The following is a 22,756-nucleotide window of genomic DNA, read 5'->3' on the forward strand; positions in this document are numbered from 1 at the left end:
CAGAGGTACGCGGAGATCAGTGCCTCTAAAGGAGACGATGCCTGACTCCTCGTGAAACTTGATAGGAGTCCCAGGATTATTGTGGCACGTGGAAAGGGACCCTTGGTCTCCCGCCTCAGCTGGAGAGGCGTCCCAATTGCCCTGCCAAGCCTCGAGGAGAATCCCGAGTTGTCCTTCGCAACTAGGCAGGAGTCCTGACGTCGCTGAACAAACACGTGTGTGGAAGGGCCATCCCCGTCGTAACTCGAGAATATACCCCAGGTTGCCGCCGCAACTCGAGAAAACCATGAGACTTCCCCCTCGCTGCGAGATGAGGCCCTATTCCCCTGCACTGCGTGCAGAGCAATTCCGTGATGCACACCACACATGAAAGGAGCTTTGATTTCCTTGATGGCACTCCAGAGAATCCCCAAGAACTCTGTTTCAAGGATAGAGGGAACACGAGGTCACTGGAACAACACGAAAGAGCTCCGTGGACAAAGAATCAACTCGAGATGAGAGGTTAGTCCCTGGCTTCGACTCCAGAGGAATACCAACTTACCACAGGCACCTCAATAGGAGGCTTCTCTCAGCTCTAGGTATGTGAGAGGGACCCTGAGTTTGCGGCCTCAAGTGGAATGGACACCGCGATGCCCTGACTTGAAATAAGGCCGGATATCCCTGCAGTGACTTGAATGTAGGCTCGTCTTGCGTCCCCCAAGATGAAAGGATGTCTGAATCCCCTGTGGAGACCACAGAGAAAGACCTAGTTCCCCACCTCATCGCGACCGGAGGCTTCACATCCTTTGAAAACACCAGAGGTACGCAGCGATCATTGCTTACAAAGGAGACGATGCCTGACTCCACGTGAAACTTGATAGGAGTTCCAGGATTCCTGTGGCACGTGGAAATGGTCCCTTGGTCTCCCGCCTCAGCTGGAGAGGCGTCCCAATTGCCCTGCCAAGCCTCGAGGAGATTCCCGAGTTGTCCCTCGCAACTAGGCAGGAGTCCTGATGTCGCTGAACAAACACGTGTGTGGAAGGGCCATCCCCGACGTAACTCGAGAATATACCCCAGGTTCCCGCCGCAACTCGAGAAAAACCATGAGACTTTCCCCTCGCCAAGACATGAGGCCCGATTCCCCTGCACTGCGAGCAGAGCAATTCCGTGTTGCACATCACACATGAAAGGAGCCTTGATTTCCTTGATGGCACTCCAGAGAAACCCCAAGAACACTGTTTCAAGGCTACAGGGATCCTGAGGTCACTGTAACAACACAACGGAGCTCTCTGGACCAAGAATCAACTCGAGATGAGAGGTTAGTCCCTGGCATCGACTCCAGAGGAATACCACCTGACCACAAGCACCTCAAGAGGAGGCTTCTCTCAGCTCTAGGTATGTGAGAGTGACCCTGAGCTTTCGGCCTCAAGTGGAAAGGACACCGCGATGCCCTGACTCGAAATAAGTTCTGTTATCCCTGCAATGACTTGAATGTAGGCTCGTCTTGCATATCCCAAGATGAAAAGATGTCTGAATCCCCTGTGGAGACCACAGAGAAAGACCTAGTTCCCCACCTCATCGCGACCGGAGGCCTCATATCCTATGAAAACTCCAGAGGTACGCAGAGATCAGTGCCTCCAAAGGAGACGATGCCTGATTCCTCGTGAAACTTGAAAGGAGTCCCAGGATTCCTGTAGCACGTGGAAAGGGACCCTTGGTCTCCCGCCTCAGCTGGAGAGGCGTCCCAATTGCCCTGCCAAGCCTCGAGGAGAATCCCGAGATGTCTTTCGCAACTAGGCAGGAGTCCTGACGTCGCTGAACAAACACGTGTGTGGAAGGGCTATCCCCGTCGAAACTCGAGAATATACCCCAGGTTCCCGCCGCAACTCGAGAAAAACCATGAGACTTCCCCCTCGCCGCTAGATGAGGCCCGATTCCCCTGCACTGCGTGCAGAGCAATTCCGTGTTGCACATCACACATGAAAGGAGCCTTGATTTCCTTGATGGCACTCCAGAGAAACCCCAAGAACACTGTTTCAAGGCTAGAGGTATCCTGAGGTCACTGGAGCAACACCAAAGAGCTCCGTGGACAAAGAATCAACTCGAGATGAGAGGTTAGTGCCTGGCTTCGTCTCCAGAGGAATACCACCTTACCACAAGCACCTCAAGAGGAGGCTTCTCTCAGCTCTAGGTATGTGAGAGGGACCCTGAGTTGGCGGCCTCAAGTGGAATGGACACCGCGATGCCCTGACTCGAAATAAGGCCGGATATCCCTGCAGTGACTTGAATGCAGGCTCGTCTTGCATCTCCCAAGACGAAAGGATGTCTGAATCCCCTGTGGAGACCACAAAGAAAGACCTAGTTCCCCACCTCATCACGACCGGAGGCCTCACATCCTTTGAAAACTCCAGACTTACGCGGAGATCAGTGCCTCCAAAGGAGACAGTGCCTGAGTCCTCGAGAAACTTGATAGGAGTCCCAGGTTCCTGTGGCATGTGGAAAGGGACACTTGGTCTCCCGCCTCAGCTGGAGAGGCGTCCCAATTGCCCTGGCAAGCCTCGAGTAGAATCCCGAGTTGTCCCTTTCAACTAGGCAGGAGACGTAACATCGCTGATCAAACACGTGTGTGGAAGTGCCATCCCCGTCGTAACTCGAGTATCTACCCCAGGTTGCCGCCGCAACTCGAGAAAAACCATGAGACTTCCCCCTCTCCACAAGAATCGCCCCGATTCCACTGCACTGCGTGCAGAGCAATTCCGTGTTGCATATCACACATTAAAGGATCCTTGATTTCCCTGATGGCACTCCAGAGAAACCCCAAGAACACTGTTTCAAGGCTAGAGGGATCCTGATGTCACTGTAGCAACACGAAAGAGCACCGTGGACCAAAAATCAACTCTAGATGAGAGGTGAGGTCCTGGCCTCGACTCCAGAGGAATGCCACCTAACCACAGGCACCTCAAGAGGAGGCTTCTCTCAGCTCTAGGTATGTGAGAGGGACCCTGATTTGCGGCCTCAAGTGGAAAGGACACCGAGATGCCATGACTCAAATGTTGGCCGGATATCCCTGCAGTGACTTGAATGCAGGCTCGCCTTTCATCTCCCAAGACAAAAGGATGTCTGAATCCCCTGTGGAGACCACAGAGAAAGACCTAGTTCCCGACCTCATCGCGACCGGAGGCCGCACATCCTTTGAAAACTCCAGAGGTACGTGGAGATCAGTGCCTCCCAAGGAGACGATGCCTGACTCCTCGTCAAACTTGATAGGAGACCCAGGATTCCTGTGGCACGTGTAAAGGGACCCTTGGTCTCCCGCCTCAGCTGGAGAGGCGTCCCAATTGCCCTGCCAAGCCTCGAGGAGAATCCCGAGTTGTCCCTCGCCACTAGGCAGGAGTCCTGACGTCGCTGAACAAACACGTGTGTGGAAGGGCCATCCCCGTCTTAACTCGAGAATATACCCCAGGTTTCCGCCGCAACTCGGGAAAAATCATGAGCCTTCCCCCTCGCCGCGAGATGAGGCCCCATTCCGCTGCACTGCGTGCAGAGCAATTACGTGTTGCACATCACACATGAAAGGAGCCTTGATTTCCTTGATGGCACTCCAGAGAAACCCCAAGAACACTTTTTCAAGGCTAGAGGGATCCTAGATCACTGTAGCAACACGAAAGAGCTCCGTGGACCAAAGATCAACTCGAGATGAGAGGTTAGTCCCTGGCTTCGACTCCAGAGTAATACCACCTTACCACAAGCACCTCAAGAGGAGGCTTCTCTCAGCTCTAAGTATGTGAAAGGGACCCTGAGATTGCGGCCTCACGTGGAATGGACACCGCAATGCCCTGACTCGAAATAAGGCCGGATATCCCTACAGTGACTTGAATGCCGGCTCGTCTTGCATCTTCCAAGACAAAAGGCTGTCTGAATCCCCTGTGGAGACCACAGAGAAAGACCTAGTTCCCCACCTCATCGCGACCGGAGGCCTCACATTCTTTAACAACTCCAGACGTACGCGGAGATCAGTGCCTCCAAAGGAGATGATGCCTGACTCCTCGTGAATCTTGACAGGAGGCCCAGGATTGCTGTGGCACGTGGAAAGGGTCCCTTGGTCTCCCGCCTCAGCTAGAGAGGCGTCCCAATTGCCCTGCCAAGCCTCGAGGAGAATCCCGAGTTGTCCCTCGCAACTAGGCAGGAGTACAGTAGTCAATGAACAAACACGTGTGTGGAAGGGCCATCCACGTCGTAACGCGAGAAGATACCCCAGGTTCCCGCCGCAACTCGAGAAAAACCATGAGACTTCCCCCTCGCCGCGAGATGAGGCCCGATTCCCCTGCACTGCGTGCAGAGCAATTCCGTGTTGCAAGTCACACAGGAAAGGAGCCTTGATTTCCTTGATGGCACTCCAGAGAAATCCCAAGAACACTGTTTCAATGATAGAGGGACCCTGAGGTCACTGTAGCAACACGAAAGAGCTCCGTGGACCAAAAATCAACTCGAGATGAGAGGTTAGTCCCTGGCTTCGACTCCAGAGGAATATCACCTTACCACAAGCTCCTCAAGAGGAGGCTTCTCTCATCTTTAGGTATGTGAGAGGGACAATGAGTTTGTGGCCTCAAGTGAATTGGACACCGCGATGCCCTGGCTCGAAATAAGGCCGGATATCCCTGCAGTGACTTGAATGCAGGCTCGCCTTGCATCTCCCAAGACGAAAGGATGTCTGAATCCCCTGTGGAGACCACAGAGAAAGACTTAGTTCCCCACCTCATCGCGACCGGAGGCCTCACATCCTTTGAAAACTCCAGAGGTACGCGGAGATCAGTGCCTCCAAAGGAGACGATGTCTGACTCCTCGTGAAATTTGATAGGAGTCCCAGGATTCCTGTGGCAGGTGGAAAGGGACCCTTGGTCTCCCGCCTCAGCTGGAGAGGCGTCCCAATTGCCCTGCCAAGCCTCGAGGAGAATCGCGAGTTGTCCCTCGCAACTAGGCAGGAGTCCTGACGTCGCTGAGCAAACACGTGTGTGGAGGTGCCATCCCCGTCGTAACTCGAGAAGATACCCCAGGTTCCCGCCACAACTCGAGAAAAACCATGAGAGTTCCCCCTCGCCGCGAGATGAGGCCCGATTCCCCTGCACTGCGTGCAGAGCAATTCCGTGGTGCACATCACACAGGAAAGGAGCCTTGATTTCCTTGATGGCACTCCAGAGAAAACCGAAGAACACTGTTTCAAGGCTAGAGGGATCCTGAGGTGACTGGAGCAACACGAAAGAGCTCCGTGGACCAAAAATCAACTCAAGATGAGAGGTTAGTCCCTGGCTTCGACTCCAGAGGAATACCACCTTACCAGAAAAACCTCAATAGGAGGCTTCTCTCAGCTCTAGGTATGTGAGAGGGACCCTGAGTTTGCGGCCTCAAGCGGAATGCACACCGCGATGCCCTGACTCGAAATAAGGCCGGATATCCCTGCAGTGACTTGAATGCAGGCTCGTCTTGCATCTCGCAAGACGAAAGGCTGTCTGAATCCCCTGTGGAGACCACAGAGAAAGAGCTAGTTCCCAACCTCATAGCCACCGGAGGCCTCACATTCTTTAATAACTCCAGAGGTACGCGGAGATCAGTGACTCCAAAGGAGATGATGCCTGACTCATCGTGAATCTTGACAGGAGTCCCAGGATTGCTGTGGCACGTGGAAAGGGACACTTGGTCTCCCGCCTCAGCTAGAGAGGCATCCCAATTGCCCTGCCAAGCCTCGAGGAGAATCCCGAGTTGTCCCTCGCAACTAGGCAGGAGTCCAGACGTCAACGAACAAACACGTGTGTGGAAGGGCCACCCCCGTCGTAACTCGAGAATAAACCCCAGGTTCCCGCCGCAACTCGAGAAAAAACATGAGACTTCCCCCTCGCCGGGAGATGAGGTCCGATTCCCCTGCACTGCGTGCAGAGCAATTCCGTGTTGCACATCACACAAGAAAGGAGCCTTGATTTCCTTGATGGCACTCCAGAGAAACCCCAAGATCACTGTTTCAAGGCTAGAGGGATCCTGAGGTCACTGTTGCAAGACGAAAGGGCTCCGTGGACCAAAAATCAACTCGAGATGAGAGGTTAGTCCCTGGCTTCGACTCCAGAGGAATAGCACCTTACCAGAAGAACCTCAAAGGGGAGGCTTCTCTCAGCTCTAGGTATGTGAGAGGGACCCTGAGTTTGCGGCCTCAAGTGAATAGGGCACCGCGATGGCCTGGCTCGAAATAAGGCCGGATATCCCTACAGTGACTTGAATGCAGGCTCGTCTTGCATCTCCCAAGACGAAAGGATGTCTGAATCCCCTGTGGAGACCGCAGAGAAAGACCTAGTTCCCCACCTCATCGCGACCGGAGGCCTCACATCCTTTGAAAACTCCAGAGGTACGCGGAGATCAGTGCCTCCAAAGGAGACGATGCCTGACTCCTCGTGAAACTTGATAGGAGTCCCAGGATTCCTGTGGCATGTGGAAAGGGACCCTTGGTCTCCCGCCTCAGCTGGAGAGGGGTCCCAATTGCCCTGCCAAGCCTCGAGGAGAATCCCGACTTGTCCCTCGCAACTAGGCTGGCGTCCTGACGTCGCTGAACAAACACGTGTGTGGAAGGGCCATCCCCGTCATAACTCGAGAATATACCCCAGGTTCCCGCCGCAACTCGAGAAAAACCATGAGACTTCCCCCTCGCCGCGAGATGAGGCCCGATTCCCCTGCACTGCGTGCAGAGCAATTCCGTGTTGCATATCACACAGGAAAGGAGCCTTGATTTCCTTGATGGCACTCCAGAGAAACCTCAAGAACACTGTTTCAAGGCTAGAGGGATCCTGAGGTCTCTGTAGCAACAGGAAAGCGCTCGGAGGACCAAAAGTCAACTAGAGATGAGAGGTTAGTACATGGCGTCGACTCCAGAGGAATACCACCTTACCACAAGCACCTCAAGAGGAGGCTTCTCTCAGCTCTAGGTATGTGAGAGGGACCCTGAGTTTGCGGCCTCAAGTGGAATAGACACCGCGATGCCCTGACTCGAAATAAGGCCGGATATCCCTGCAATGACTTGAATGCAGGCTCGTCTTGCATCTCCCAAGATGAAAGGATGTCTGAATCCCCTGTGGAGACCACAGAGAAAGACCTAGTTCCCCACCTCATCGCGACCGGAGGCCTCACATCCTTTGAAAACTCCAGAGGTACGCGGGGATCAGTGCCTCCAAAGGAGACGATACCTGACTCCTCGAGAAACATGATAGGAGTCCCAGGATTCCTGTGGCACGTGGAAAGTGACCCTTGGTCTCCCGCCTCAGCTGGAGAGGCATTCCAATTGCCCTGTCAAGCCTCGAGGAGAATTCCGAGTTGTCCCTGGCAACTAGACAGGAGTCCTGACGTCGCTGAACAAACACGTGTGTGGAAGTGCCATCCCCGTCGTAACTCGAGAAGATACCCCAGGTTCCCGCAGCAACTCGAGAAAAACCATGAGACTTCCCCCTCGCCGCGAGATGAGGCCCGATTCCCCTGCACTGCGTGCAGAGCAATTCCGTGGTGCACATCACACAGGAAAGGAGCCTTTATTTCCTTAATGGCACTCCAGAGAAACCCCAAGAACACTGTTTCAAGGCTAGAGGGATCCTGAGGTCACTGGAGCAACACCAAAGAGCTCCGTGGAAAAAGAATCAACTCGAGATGAGAGGTTAGTCCCTGGCTTCGTCTCCAGAGGAATACCACCTTACCACAAGCACCTCAAGAGGAGGCTTCTCTCAGCTCTAGGTATGTGAGAGGAACCCTGAGTTTGCGGCCTCAAGTGAATAGGGCACCGCGATGGCCTGGCTCGAAATAAGGCCGTATATCCATACAGTGACTTGAATGCAGGCTCGTCTTGCATCTCCCAAGACGAAAGGATGTCTGAATCCCCTGTGGAGACCACAGAGAAAGACCTAGTTCCCCACCTCATCGCGACCGGAGGCCTCACATCCTTTGAAAACTCCAGAGGTACGCGGAGATCAGTTCCTCCAAAGGAGACGATGCCTGACTCCTCGTGAAACTTGATAGGAGTCCCAGGATTCCTGTGGCATGTGGAAAGGGACCCTTGGTCTCCCGCTTCAGCTGGAGAGGGGTCCCAATTGCCCTGCCAAGCCTCGAGGAGAATCCCGACTTGTCCCTCGCAACTAGGCTGGCGTCCTGACGTCGCTGAACAAACACGTGTGTGGAAGGGCCATCCCCGTCATAACTCGAGAATATACCCCAGGTTCCCGCCGCAACTCGAGAAAAACCATGAGACTTCCCCCTCGCCGCGAGATGAGGCCCGATTCCTCTGCACTGTGTGCAGAGCAATTCCGTGTTGCATATCACACATTAAAGGATCCTTGATTTCCTTGATGGTACCCCAGAGAAACCCCAAGAACACTGTTTCAAGGCTAGAGGGATCCTGATGTCAATGTAGCAACACGAAAGAGCACCGTGGACCAAAAATCAACTCTAGATGAGAGGTGAGGTCCTGGCCTCGACTCCAGAGGAATGCCACCTAACCACAAGCACCTCAAGAGGAGGCTTCTCTCAGCTCTAGGTATGTGAGAGGGACCCTGATTTGCGGCCTCATGTGGAAAGGACACCGAGATGCCATGACTCAAATGTTGGCCGGATATCCCTGCAGTGACTTGAATGCAGGCTCGCCTTTCATCTCCCAAGACGAAAGGATGTCTGAATCCCCTGTGGAGACCACAGAGAAAGACCTAGTTCCCCATCTCATCGCGACCGGAGACCTCAAATTCTTTAAGAACTCCAGAGGTACGCGGAGATCAGTGCCTCCAAAGGAGACGATGCCTGACTCCTCGTGAAACTTGATAGGAGTCCCAGGATTCCTGTGGCAGGTGGAAAGGGACCCTTGGTCTCCCGCCTCAGCTGGAGAGGCGTCCCAATTGCCCTGCCAAGCCTCGAGGAGAATCCCGAGTTGTCGCTCGTAACTAGGCAGTATTCCTGACCTCGCTGAACAAACACGTGTGTGGAAGGGCAATCCCCGTCGTAACTCGAGAATATACCCCAGGTTCCTGCCGCAAATCGAGAAAAACCATGAGACTTCCCCCTCGCCGCGAGATGAGGTCCGATTCCCCTGCACTGCGTGCAGAGCAATTCCGTGTTGCATATCACACAGGAAAGGAGCCTTGATTTCCTTGATGGCACTCCAGAGAAACCCCAAGAACACTGTTTCAAGGCTAGAGGGATCCTGAGGTCCCTGTAGCAACAGGAAAGCGCTCGGAGGACCAAAAGTCAACTAGAGATGAGAGGTTAGTACATGGCGTCGACTCCAGAGGAATACCACCTTACCAAAAGCATCTCAAGAGGAGGCGTCTCTCAGCTCTAGGTATGTGAGAGCGACCCTGAGTTTGCGGCCTCAAGTGGAATGGACACCGCGATGCCCTGACTCGAAATAAGGCCGGATATCCCTGCAATGACTTGAATGCAGGCTCGTCTTGCATCTCCCAAGATGAAAGGATGTCTGAATCCCCTGTGGAGACCACAGAGAAAGACCTAGTTCCCCACCTCATCGCGACCGGAGGCCTCACATCCTTTGAAAACTCCAGAGGTACGCGGGGATCAGTGCCTCCAAAGGAGACGATACCTGACTCCTCAAGAAACATGATAGGAGTCCCAGGATTCCTGTGGCACTTGGAAAGGGACCCTTGGTCTCCCGCCTCAGCTGGAGAGGCATTCCAATTGCCCTGTCAAGCCTCGAGGAGAATTCCGAGTTGTCCCTGGCAACTAGACAGGAGTCCTGACGTCGCTGAACAAACACGTGTGTGGAAGTGCCATCCCCGTCGTAACTCGAGAAGATACCCCAGGTTCCCGCAGCAACTCGAGAAAAACCATGAGACTTCCCCCTCGCCGCGAGATGAGGCCCGATTCCCCTGCACTGCGTGCAGAGCAATTCCGTGGTGCACATCACACAGGAAAGGAGCCTTTATTTCCTTAATGGCACTCCAGAGAAACCCCAAGAACACTGTTTCAAGGCTAGAGGGATCCTGAGGTCACTGGAGCAACACTAAAGAGCTCCGTGGAAAAAGAATCAACTCGAGATGAGAGGTTAGTCCCTGGCTTGGTCTCCAGAGGAATACCACCTTACCACAAGCACCTCAAGAGGAGGCTTCTCTCAGCTCTAGGTATGTGAGACGGACACTGAGTATGCGGCCTCAAGTGGAATGGACTCCGGGATGCCCTGACTCCAAATAAGGCCGGATATCCATGCAGTGACTTGAATGCAGGCTCGTCTTGCATCTCCCAAGACAAAAGGATGTCTGAATCCCCTGTGGAGACCACAGAGAAAGACCTAGTTCCCCACCTCATCGCGACCGGAGGCCTCACATCCTTTGAAAACTCCAGAAGTACGTGGAGATCAGTGCCTCCAAAGGAGACGATGCCTGACTCCTCGTCAAACTTGATAGGAGACCCAGGATTCCTGTGGCACGTGTAAAGGGACCCTTGGTCTCCCGCCTCAGCTGGAGAGGCGTCCCAATTGCCCTGCCAAGCCTCGAGGAGAATCCCGAGTTGTCCCTCGCCACTAGGCAGGAGTCCTGACGTCGCTGAACAAACACGTGTGTGGAAGGGCCATCCCTGTCTTAACTCGAGAATATACCCCAGGTTTCCGCCGCAACTCAGGAAAAATCATGAGCCTTCCCCCTCGCCGCGAGATGAGGCCCCATTCCGCTGCACTGCGTGCAGAGCAATTACGTGTTGCACATCACACATGAAAGGAGCCTTGATTTCCTTGATGGCACTCCAGAGAAACCCCAAATACACTGTTTCAAGGCGAGAGGGATCCTAGATCACTGTAGCAACACGAAAGAGCTCCGTGGACCAAAGATCAACTCGAGATGAGAGGTTAGTCCCTGGCTTCGACTCTAGAGTAATACCACCTTACCACAAGCACCTCAAGAGGAGGCTTCTCTCAGCTCTAGTTATGTGAGAGGGACCCTGAGTTTGCGGCCTCACGTAGAATGGACACCGCAATGCCCTGACTCGAAATAAGGCCGGATATTCCTACAGTGACTTGAATGCCGGCTCGTCTTGCATCTTCCAAGACAAAAGGCTGTCTGAATCCCCTGTGGAGACCACAGAGAAAGACCTAGTTCCCCACCTCATCGCGACCGGAGGCCTCACATTCTTTAACAACTCCAGACGTACGCGGAGATCAGTGCCTCCAAAGGAGATGATGCCTGACTCCTCGTGAATCTTGACAGGAGGCCCAGGATTGCTGTGGCACGTGGAAAGGGTCCCTTGGTCTCCCGCCTCAGCTAGAGAGGCGTCCCAATTGCCCTGCCAAGCCTCGAGGAGAATCCCGAGTTGTCCCTCGCAACTAGGCAGGAGTACAGTAGTCAATGAACAAACACGTGTGTGGAAGGGCCATCCACGTCGTAACGCGAGAAGATACCCCAGGTTCCCGCCGCAACTCGAGAAAAACCATGAGACTTCCCCCTCGCCGCGAGATGAGGCCCGATTCCCCTGCACTGCGTGCAGAGCAATTCCGTGTTGCAAGTCACACAGGAAAGGAGCCTTGATTTCCTTGATGGCACTCCAGAGAAATCCCAAGAACACTGTTTCAATGAAAGAGGGACCCTGAGGTCACTGTAGCAACACGAAAGAGCTCCGTGGACCAAAAATCAACTCGAGTGAGAGGTTAGTCCCTGGCTTCGACTCCAGAGGAATATCACCTTACCACAAGCTCCTCAAGAGGAGGCTTCTCTCATCTTTAGGTATGTGAGAGGGACAATGAGTTTGTGGCCTCAAGTGAATTGGACACCGCGATGCCCTGGCTCGAAATAAGGCCGGATATCCCTGCAGTGACTTGAATGCAGGCTCGCCTTGCATCTCCCAAGACGAAAGGATGTCTGAATCCCCTGTGGAGACCACAGAGAAAGACTTAGTTCCCCACCTCATCGCGACCGGAGGCCTCACATCCTTTGAAAACTCCAGAGGGACGCGGAGATCAGTGCCTCCAAAGGAGACGATGTCTGACTCCTCGTGAAATTTGATAGGAGTCCCAGGATTCCTGTGGCAGGTGGAAAGGGACCCTTGGTCTCCCGCCTCAGCTGGAGAGGCGTCCCAATTGCCCTGCCAAGCCTCGAGGAGAATTGCGAGTTGTCCCTCGCAACTAGGCAGGAGTCCTGACGTCGCTGAGCAAACACGTGTGTGGAGGTGCCATCCCCGTCGTAACTCGAGAAGATACCCCAGGTTCCCGCCGCAACTCGAGAAAAACCATGAGAGTTCCCCCTCGCCGCGAGATGAGGCCCGATTCCCCTGCACTGCGTGCAGAGCAATTCCGTGGTGCACATCACACAGGAAAGGAGCCTTGATTTCCTTGATGGCACTGCAGAGAAAACCGAAGAACACTGTTTCAAGGCTAGAGGGATCCTGAGGTCACTGGAGCAACACGAAACAGCTCCGTGGACCAAAAATCAACTCGAGATGAGAGGTTAGTCCCTGGCTTCGACTCCAGAGGAATACCACCTTACCACAAGCACCTCAAGAGGAGGCTTCTCTCAGCTCTAGGTATGTGAGAGGGACCCTGAGTTTGCGGCCTCAAGCGGAATGGACACCGCGATGCCCTGACTCGAAATAAGGCCGGATATCCCTGCAGTGACTTGAATGCAGGCTCGTCTTGCATCTCGCAAGACGAAAGGCTGTCTGAATCCCCTGTGGAGACCACAGAGAAAGAGCTAGTTCCCAACCTCATAGCCACCGGAGGCCTCACATTCTTTAATAACCCCAGAGGAACGCGGAGATCAGTGACTCCAAAGGAGATGATGCCTGACTCATCGTGAATCTTGACAGGAGTCCCAGTATTGCTGTGGCACGTGGAAAGGGACACTTGGTCTCCCGCCTCAGCTAGAGAGGCGTCCCAATTGCCCTGCCAAGCCTCGAGGAGAATCCCGAGTTGTCCCTCGCAACTAGGCAGGAGTCAAGACGTCAACGAACAAACACGTGTGTGGAAGGGCCACCCCCGTCGTAACTCGAGAATAAACCCCAGGTTCCCGCCGCAACTCGAGAAAAAACATGAGACTTCCCCCTCGCCGGGAGATGAGGTCCGATTCCCCTGCACTGCGTGCAGAGCAATTCCGTGTTGCACATCACACAGGAAAGGAGCCTTGATTTCCTTGATGGCACTCCAGAGAAACCCCAAGATCACTGTTTCAAGGCTAGAGGGATCCTGAGGTCACTGTTGCAAGACGAAAGGGCTGCGTGGACCAAAAATCAACTCGAGATGAGAGGTTAGTCCCTGGCTTCGACTCCAGAGGAATACCACCTTACCAGAAGAACCTCAAAGGGGAGGCTTCTCTCAGCTCTAGGTATGTGAGAGGGACCCTGAGTTTGCGGCCTCAAGTGAATAGGGCACCGCGATGGCCTGGCTCGAAATAAGGCCGGATATCCCTACAGTGACTTGAATGCAGGCTCGTCTTGCATCTCCCAAGACGAAAGGATGTCTGAATCCCCTGTGGAGACCACAGAGAAAGACCTAGTTCCCCACATCATGGCGACCGGAGGCCTCACATCCTTTGAAAACTCCAGAGGTACGCGGAGATCAGTGCCTCCAAAGGAGACGATGCCTGACTCCTCGTGAAACTTGATAGAAGTCCCAGGATTCCTGTGGCATGTGGAAAGGGACCCTTGGTCTCCCGCCTCAGCTGGAGAGGGGTCCCAATTGCCCTGCCAAGCCTCGAGGAGAATCCCGAGTTGTCCCGCGCAACTAGACTGGCGTCCTGACGTCGCTGAACAAACACGTGTGTGGAAGGGCCATCCCCGTCATAACTCGAGAATATACCCCAGGTTCCCGCCGCAACTCGAGAAAAACCATGAGACTTCCCCCTCGCCGCGAGATGAGGCCCGATTCCCCTGCACTGTGTGCAGAGCAATTCCGTGTTGCATATCACACATTAAAGGATCCTTGATTTCCTTGATGGCACTCCAGAGAAACCCCAAGAACACTGTTGCAAGGCTAGAGGGATCCTGATGTCACTGTAGCAACACGAAAGAGCACCGTGGGCCAAAAATCAACTCTAGATGAGAGGTGAGGTCCTGGCCTCGACTCCAGAGGAATGCCACCTAACCACAAGCACCTCAAGAGGAGGCTTCTCTCAGCTCTAGGTATGTGAGAGGGACCCTGATTTGCGGCCTCATGTGGAAAGGACACCGAGATGCCATGACTCAAATGTTGTCCGGATATCCCTGCAGTGACTTGAATGCAGGCTCGCCTTTCATCTCCCAAGACGAAAGGATGTCTGAATCCCCTGTGGAGACCACAGAGAAAGACCTAGTTCCCCACCTCATCGCGACCGGAGACCTCAAATTCTTTAATAACTCCAGAGGTACGCGGAGATCAGTGCCTCCAAAGAAGACGATGCCTGACTCCTCGTGAAACTTGATAGGAGTCCCAGGATTCCTGTGGCAGGTGGAAAGGGACCCTTGGTCTCCCGCCTCAGCTGGAGAGGCGTCCCAATTGCCCTGCCAAGCCTCGAGGAGAATCCCGAGTTGTCGCTCGTAACTAGGCAGGATTCCTGACCTCACTGAACAAACACGTGTGTGGAAGGGCCATCCCCGTCGTAACTCGAGAATATACCACAGGTTCCTGCCGCAAATCGAGAAAAACCATGAGACTTCCCCCTCGCCGCGAGATGAGGTCCGATTCCCCTGCACTGCGTGCAGAGCAATTCCGTGTTGCATATCACACAGGAAAGGAGCCTTGATTTCCTTGATGGCACTCCAGAGAAACCCCAAGAACACTGTTTTAAGGCTAGAGGGATCCTGAGGTCACTGTAGCAACAGGAAAGCGCTCGGAGGACCAAAAGTCAACTAGAGATGAGAGGTTAGTACATGGCGTCGACTCCAGAGGAATACCACCTTACCAAAAGCACCTCAAGAGGAGGCTTCTCTCAGCTCTAGGTATGTGAGAGGGACCCTGAGTTTGCGGCCTCAAGTGGAATGGACACCGCGATGCCCTGACTCGAAATAAGGCCGGATATCCCTGCAATGACTTGAATGCAGGCTCGTCTTGCATCTCCCAAGATGAAAGGATGTCTGAATCCCCTGTGGAGACCACAGAGAAAGACCTAGTTCCCCACCTCATCGCGACCGGAGGCCTCACATCCTTTGAGAACTCCAGAGGTACGCGGGGATCAGTGCCTCCAAAGGAGACGATACCTGACTCCTCGAGAAACATGATAGGAGTCCCAGGATTCCTGTGGCACGTGGAAAGTGACCCTTGGTCTCCCGCCTCAGCTGGAGAGGCATTCCAATTGCCCTGCCAAGCCTCGAGAAGAATTCCGACTTGTCCCTCGCAACTAGACAGGAGTTCTGACGTCGCTGAACAAACACGTGTGTGGAAGTGCCATCCCCGTCGTAACTCGAGAAGATACCCCAGGTTCCCGCAGCAACTCGAGAAAAACCATGAGACTTCCCCCTCGCCGCGAGATGAGGCCCGATTCCCCTGCACTGCGTGCAGAGCAATTCCGTGGTGCACATCACACAGGAAAGGAGCCTTGATTTCCTTGATGGCACTCCAGAGAAAACCGAAGAACACTGTTTCAAGGCTAGAGGGATCCTGAGGTCACTGGAGCAACACGAAAGAGCTCCGTGGACCAAAAATCAACTCGAGATGAGAGGTTAGTCCCTGGTTTCGACTCCAGAGGAAAACCACCTTACCAGAAGAACCTCAATAGGAGGCTTCTCTCAGCTCTTGGTATGTGAGAGGGACCCTGAGTTTGCGGCCTCAAGTGGAATGGACACCGCGATGCCCTGACTCGAAATAAGGCCTGATATCCCTGCAGTGACATGAATGCAGGCTCGTCTTGCATCTCCCAAGACGAAATGATGTCTGAATCCCCTGTGGAGACCACAGAGAAAAACCTAGTTCCCCACCTCATCGCGACCGGAGGCCTCACATCCTTTGAAAACTGCAGAGGTACGCGGAGATCAGTGCCTCCAAAGGAGACGATGCCTGACTCCTCGTGAAACATGATAGGAGTCCCAGGATTCCTGTGGCACGTGGAAAGTGACCCTTGGTCTCCCGCCTCAGCTGGAGAGGCATTCCAATTGCCCTGACAAGCCTCGAGGAGAATCCCGAGTTGTCCCTCGCAACTAGACAGGAGTCCTGACGTCGCTGTACAAACACGTGTGTGGAAGGGCCATACCCGTCATAAGTCGAGAAGATACCCCTGGTTCCCGCCGCAATTCGATAAAAACCATGAGACTTCCCCTCGCCGGGAGATGAGGTCCGATTCCCCTGCACAGCGGGCAGAGCAATTACGTGTTGCACATCACACATGAAAGGAGCCATGATTTCCTTGATGGCAATCCAGAGAAAACTCAAGAACACTGTTTCAAGGCTAGAGGGATCCTGAGGTCACTGTAGCAACACGAAAGGGCTCCGTGGACCAAAAGTCAACTCGAGATGAGAGGTTAGTCCCTGGCTTCGACTCCAGAGGAATACCACCTTAGCACAAGCACCTCAAGAGGAGGCTTCTCTCAGCTCTAGGTATGTGAGAGGGACCCTGAGTTTGCGGCCTCAAGTGGAATGGACACCGCGATGCCCTGACTCGAAAGAAGGCCTGATATCCTTGCAGTGACTTGAATGCAGGCTCGTCTTGCATCTCCCAAGACGAAAGGCTGTCTGAATCCCCTGTGGAGACCACAGAGAAAGAGCTAGTTCCCCACCTCATAGCGACCGGAGGCCTCACATTCTTTAATAACTCCAGAGGTATGCGGAGATCAGTGACTCCAAAGAAGATGATGCCTGACTACTCGTGAATCTGGACAGGAGTCCCAGGATTCCTGTGGCACGTGGAAAGGGACCCTTGGTCTCCCGCCTCAGCTGGAGAGGCGTCCCAATTGTCCTGCCAAGCCTCGAGGAGAATCCCGAGTTGTTCCTCGTAACTAGGCAGGAGTCCTGACGTCGCTGAACAAACACGTGTGTGGAAGGGCCATCCCCGTCGTAACTCGAGAAGATACCCCAGGTTCCGGCCGCAATTCGATAAAAACCATGAGACTTCCCCCTCGCCGGGAGATGAGGTCCAATTCCCCTGCACAGCGTGCAGAGCAATTACGTGTTGCACATGACACATGAAAGGAGCCATGATTTCCTTGATGGCACTGCAGAGAAACCCCAAGAACACTGTTTCAAGGCTAGAGGGATCCTGAGGTCACTGTAGCAACACGAAAGGGCTCCGTGAACCAAAAATCAACTCGAGATGAGAGGTTAGTCCCTGGTTTCGACTCCAGAGGAAAACCATCTTACCAGAAGAACCTCAATAGGAGGCTTCTCTCAGCTCTAGGTATGTGAGAGGGACCCTGAGTTTGCGGCCTCAAGTGGAATGGACACCGCGATGCCCTGACTCGAAATAAGGCCGGATATCCCGGCAGTGACTTGAATGCAGGCTCGTCTTGCATCTCCCAAGATGAAAGGATGTCTGAATCCCCTGTGGAGACCACAGAGAAAGACCTAGTTCCCCACCTCATCGCGACCGGAGGCCTCACATCCTTTGAAAACTCCAGAGGTATGCGGAGATCAGTGCCTCCAAAGGAGACGATGCCTGACTCCTCGTGAAACTTGATAGGAATCCCAGGATTCCTGTGGCACGTGGAAAGGGATCCTTGGTCTCTCGCTTCAGCTGGAGAGGCGTCCCAATTGCCCTGACAAGCCTCGAGAAGAATCCCGAGTTGTCCCTCGCAACCAGGCAGTAGTCCTGACGTCGCTGAATAAACACGTGTGTGGAAGGGCCATCCCCGTCGTAACTCGAGAATATACCCCAGGTTCCCGCCGCAAATCGAGAAAAACCATGAGACTTCCCCCTCGCCGCGAGATGAGGCCCGATTCCCCCGCACTGCGTGCAGAGCAATTCCGTGTTGCACATCACACAGGAAAGGAGCCTTGATTTCCTTGATGCCACTCCAGAGAAACCCCAAGATCACTGTTTCAAGGCTAGAGCGATCCTGAGGTCACTGTAGCAAAAGCAAAGAGCTCCGTGGACCCCAAATCAACTCGAGATGAGAGGTTAGTCCCTGGCTTCGACTCCAGAGGAATACCACCTTACCACAAGCACCTCAAGAGGAGGCTTCTCTCAGCTCTAGGTATGTGAGAGGGACCCTGAGTTTGCGGGCTCAAGTGGAATGGACACCGCGATGCCCTGACTCGAAATAAGGCCTGATATCCCTGCAGTGACTTGAATGCAGGCTCGTCTTGCATCTCCCAAGACGAAATGATGTCTGAATCCCCTGTGGAGACCACAGAGAAAAACCTAGTTCCCCACCTCATCGCGACCGGAGGCCTCACATCCTTTGAAAACTGCAGAGGTACGCGGAGATCAGTGCCTCCAAAGGAGACGATGCCTGACTCCTCGTGAAACTTGATAGGAGTCCCAGGATTCCTGTGGCAGGTTGAAAGGGACCCTTGGTCTCTGGCCTCAGCTGGAGAGGCGTCCCAATTGTCCTGCCAAGCCTCGAGGAGAATCCCGAATTGTCCCTCGCAACTAGGCAGGAGTCCTGACGTCGCTGAACAAACACGTGTGTGGAAGGGCCATCCCTGTCGTAAATTGAGAATATACCCCAGGTTCCCGCCGCAACCCGAGAAAAACCATGAGACTTCCCACTCGCCACGAGATGAGGCCCGATTCCCCTGCACTACGTGCAGAGCAATTCCGTGTTGCACATCACACATGAAAGGAGCCATGATTTCCTTGATGGCTCTCCAGAGAAACCCCAAGAACACTGTTTCAAGGCTAGAGGGATCCTGAGGTCACTGTAGCAACACGAAAAGGCTCCGTGGACCAAAAATCAACTCGAGATGAGAGGTTAGTCCCGGGCTTCGACTCCAGAGGAATACCACCTTACCACAAGCACCTCAAGAGGAGGCTTCTCTCAGCTCTAGGTATGTGAGAGGGACCCTGAGTTTGCGGCCTCAAGTGGAATGGACACCGCGATGCCCTGACTCGAAATAAGGCCGGATATCCCTGCAGTGACTTGAATGCAGGCTCGTCTTGCATCTCCCAAGACGAAAGGATGTCTGAATCCCCTGTGGAGACCACAGAGAAAGACCTAGTTCCCCACCTCATCGCGACCGGAGGCCTCACATTCTTTAACAACTCCAGAGGTACGCGGAGATCAGTGCCTCCAAAGGAGATGATGCCTGACTCCTCGTGAATCTTGACAGGAGGCCCAGGATTGCTGTGGCACGTGGAAAGGGACCCTTGGTCTCCCGCCTCAGCTAGAGAGGCGTCCCAATTGCCCTGCCAAGCCTCGAGGAGAATCCCGAGTTGTCCCTCGCAACTAGGCAGGAGTATAGACGTCAATGAACAAACACGTGTTTGGAAGGGCCATCCCCGTCGTAACTCGAGAAGATACCCCAGGTTCCCGCCGCAACTCGAGAAAAACGATGAGACTTCCCACTCGCCACGAGATGAGGCCCGATTCCCCTGCACTGCGTGCAGAGCAATTCCGTGTTGCAAGTCACACAGGAAAGGAGCCTTGATTTCCTTGATGGCACTCCAGAGAAACCCCAACAACACTGTTTCAATGATAGAGGGACCCTGAGGTCACTGTAGCAACACGAAAGAGCTCCGTGAACCAAAAATCAACTCGAGATGAGAGGTTAGTCCCTGGCTTCGACTCCAGAGGAATACCACCTTACCACAAGCACCTCAAGAGGAGGCTTCTCTCAGCTCTATGTATGTGAGAGGGACCCTGAGTTTGTGGCCTCAAGTTAATTGGACACCGCGATGCCCTGGCTCGAAATAAGGCCGGATATCCCTGCAGTGACTTGAATGCAGGCTCCCCTTGCATCTCCCAAGACGAAAGGATGTCTGAATCCCCTGTGGAGACCACAGAGAAAGACTTAGTTCCCCACCTCATCGCAACCGGAGGCCTCACATCCTTTGAAAACTTCAGAGGTATGCGGAGATCAGTGCCTCCAAAGGAGACGATGCCTGATTCCTCGTGAAATTTGATAGGAGTCCCAGGATTCCTGTGGCAGGTGGAAAGGGACCCTTGGTCTCCTGCCTCAGCTGGAGAGGCATCTCAATTGCCCTGCCAAGCCTCGAGGATAATCGCGATTTGTCCCTCGCAACTAGGCATGAGTCCTGACGTCGCTGAGCAAACACGTGTGTGGAAGAGCCATCCCCGTCGTAACTCAAGAAGATACCCCAGGTTGCCGCCGCAACTCGAGAAAAACCATGAGACTTCCCCCTCGCCGCCAGATGAGGCCCGATTCCCCTGCACTGACTGCAGAGCAATTCCGTGTAGCACATCACACATGAAAGGAGCCTTGATTTCCTTGATGGCACTCCAGAGAAACCTCAGGAACACTGTTTCAAGGCTAGAGGGATCCTGAGGTCACTGGAGCAACAGGAAAGAGTTCCGTGGACCAAAAATCAACTCGAGATGAGAGGTTAGTCCCTGGCTTCGACTCCAGAGGAATACCACCTTACCACAAGCAACTCAACAGGAGGCTTCTCTCAGCTCTAGGTATGTGAGAGGGACCCTGAGTTTGCGGCCTCAAGTGGAATGGACAAGGCGATGCCCTGACTCGAAATAAGGCCGGATATCACTGCAGTGACTTGAATGCAGGCTCGTCTTGCATCTCCCAACACGAAAGGATGTCTGAATCCCCTCTGGAGACCACAGAGAAAAACCTAGTTCCCCACCTCATCGCGACCGGAGACCTCACATCCTTTGAAAACTCCAGAGGTACGCGGAGATCAGTGCCTCCAAAGGAGACGATGCCTGACTCCTCGTGAAACTTGATAGGAGTCCCAGGATTACTGTGGCACGTGGAAAGGGACCCTTGGTCTCCCGCCTCAGCTGGAGAGGCGTCCCAATTGTTCTGCCAAGCCTCGAGGAGAATCCCGAGTTGTTCCTCGCAACTAGGCAGGAGTATAGACGTCAATGAACAAACACGTGTGTGGAAGGGCCATCCCCGTCGTAACTCGAGAAGATACCCCAGGTTCCGGCCGCAATTCGATAAAAACCATGAGACTTCCCCCTCGCCGGGAGATGAGGTCCGATTCCCCTGCACAGCGTGCAGAGCAATTACGTGTTGCACATGACACATGAAAGGAGCCATGATTTCCTTGATGGCACTCCAGAGAAACCCCAAGAACACTGTTTCAAGGCTAGAGGGATCCTGAGGTCACTGTAGCAACACGAAAGGGCTCCGTGAACCAAAAATCAACACGAGATGAGAGGTTAGTCCCTGGTTTCGACTCCAGAGGAAAACCACCTTACCAGAAGAACCTCAATAGGAGGCTTCTCTCAGCTCTAGGTATGTGAGAGGGACCCTGAGTTTGCGGCCTCAAGTGGAATGGACACCGCGATGCCCTGACTCGAAATAAGGCCTGATATCCCTGCAGTGACTTGAATGCAGGCTCGTCTTGCATCTCCCAAGACGAAATGATGTCTGAATCCCCTGTGGAGACCACAGAGAAAAACCTAGTTCCCCACCTCATCGCGACCGGAGGCCTCACATCCTTTGAAAACTGCAGAGGTACGCGGAGATCAGTGCCTCCAAAGGAGACGATGCCTGACTCCTCGTGAAACTTGATAGGAGTCCCAGGATTCCTATGGCACGTTGAAAGGGACCCTTGGTCTCTGGCCTCAGCTGGAGAGGCGTCCCAATTGTCCTGCCAAGCCTCGAGGAGAATCCCGAGTTGTCCCTCGCAACTAGGCAGGAGTCCTGACGTCGCTGAACAAACACGTGTGTGGAAGGGCCATCCCTGTCGTAAATCGAGAATATACCCCAGGTTCCCGCCGCAACTCGAGAAAAACCATGAGACTTCCCACTCGCCACGAGATGAGGCCCGATTCCCCTGCACTGCGTGCAGAGCAATTCCGTGTTGCACATCACACATGAAAGGAGCCATGATTTCCTTGATGGCTCTCCAGAGAAACCCCAAGAACACTGTTTCAAGGCTAGAGGGATCCTGAGGTCACTGTAGCAACACGAAAGGGCTCCGTGGACCAAAAATCAACTCGAGATGAGAGGTTAGTCCCTGGCTTCGACTCCAGAGGAATACCACCTTAGCACAAGCACCTCAAGAGGAGGCTTCTCTCAGCTCTAGGTATGTGAGAGGGACCCTGAGTTTGCGGCCTCAAGTGGAATGGACACCGCGATGCCCTGACTCGAAAGAAGGCCTGATATCCCTGCAGTGACTTGAATGCAGGCTCGTCTTGCATCTCCCAAGACGAAAGGTTGTCTGAATCCCCTGTGGAGACCACAGAGAAAGACCTAGTTCCCCACCTCATCGAGACCGGAGGCCTCACATCCTTTAAAAACTCCAGAGGTACGCGGAGATCAGTGCCTCCAAAGGAGATGATGCCTGACTCCTCGTGAATATTGACAGGAGGCCCAGGATTGCTGTGGCACGTGGAAAGGGACCCTTGGTCTCCCGCCTCAGATGGAGAGGCGTCCCAATTGCCCTGCCAAGCCTCGAGGAGAATCCCGAGTTGTCCCTCGCAACTAGGCAGGAGTATAGACGTCAATGAACAAACACGTGTGTGGAAGGGCCATCCCCGTCGTAACTCGAGAAGATACCCCAGGTTCCCGCCGCAACTCGAGAAAAACGATGAGACTTCCCACTCGCCACGAGATGAGGCCCGATTCCCCTGCACTGCGTGCAGAGCAATTCCGTGTTGCAAGTCACACCGGAAAGGAGCCTTGATTTCCTTGATGGCACTCCAGAGAAACCCCAAGAACACTGTTTCAATGATAGAGGGACCCTGAGGTCACTGTAGCAACACGAAAGAGCTCCGT

This window comes from Cervus elaphus, chromosome 16, assembly GCF_910594005.1.
Source record: "Cervus elaphus chromosome 16, mCerEla1.1, whole genome shotgun sequence".
Lineage (NCBI taxonomy): Eukaryota > Metazoa > Chordata > Mammalia > Artiodactyla > Cervidae > Cervus > Cervus elaphus.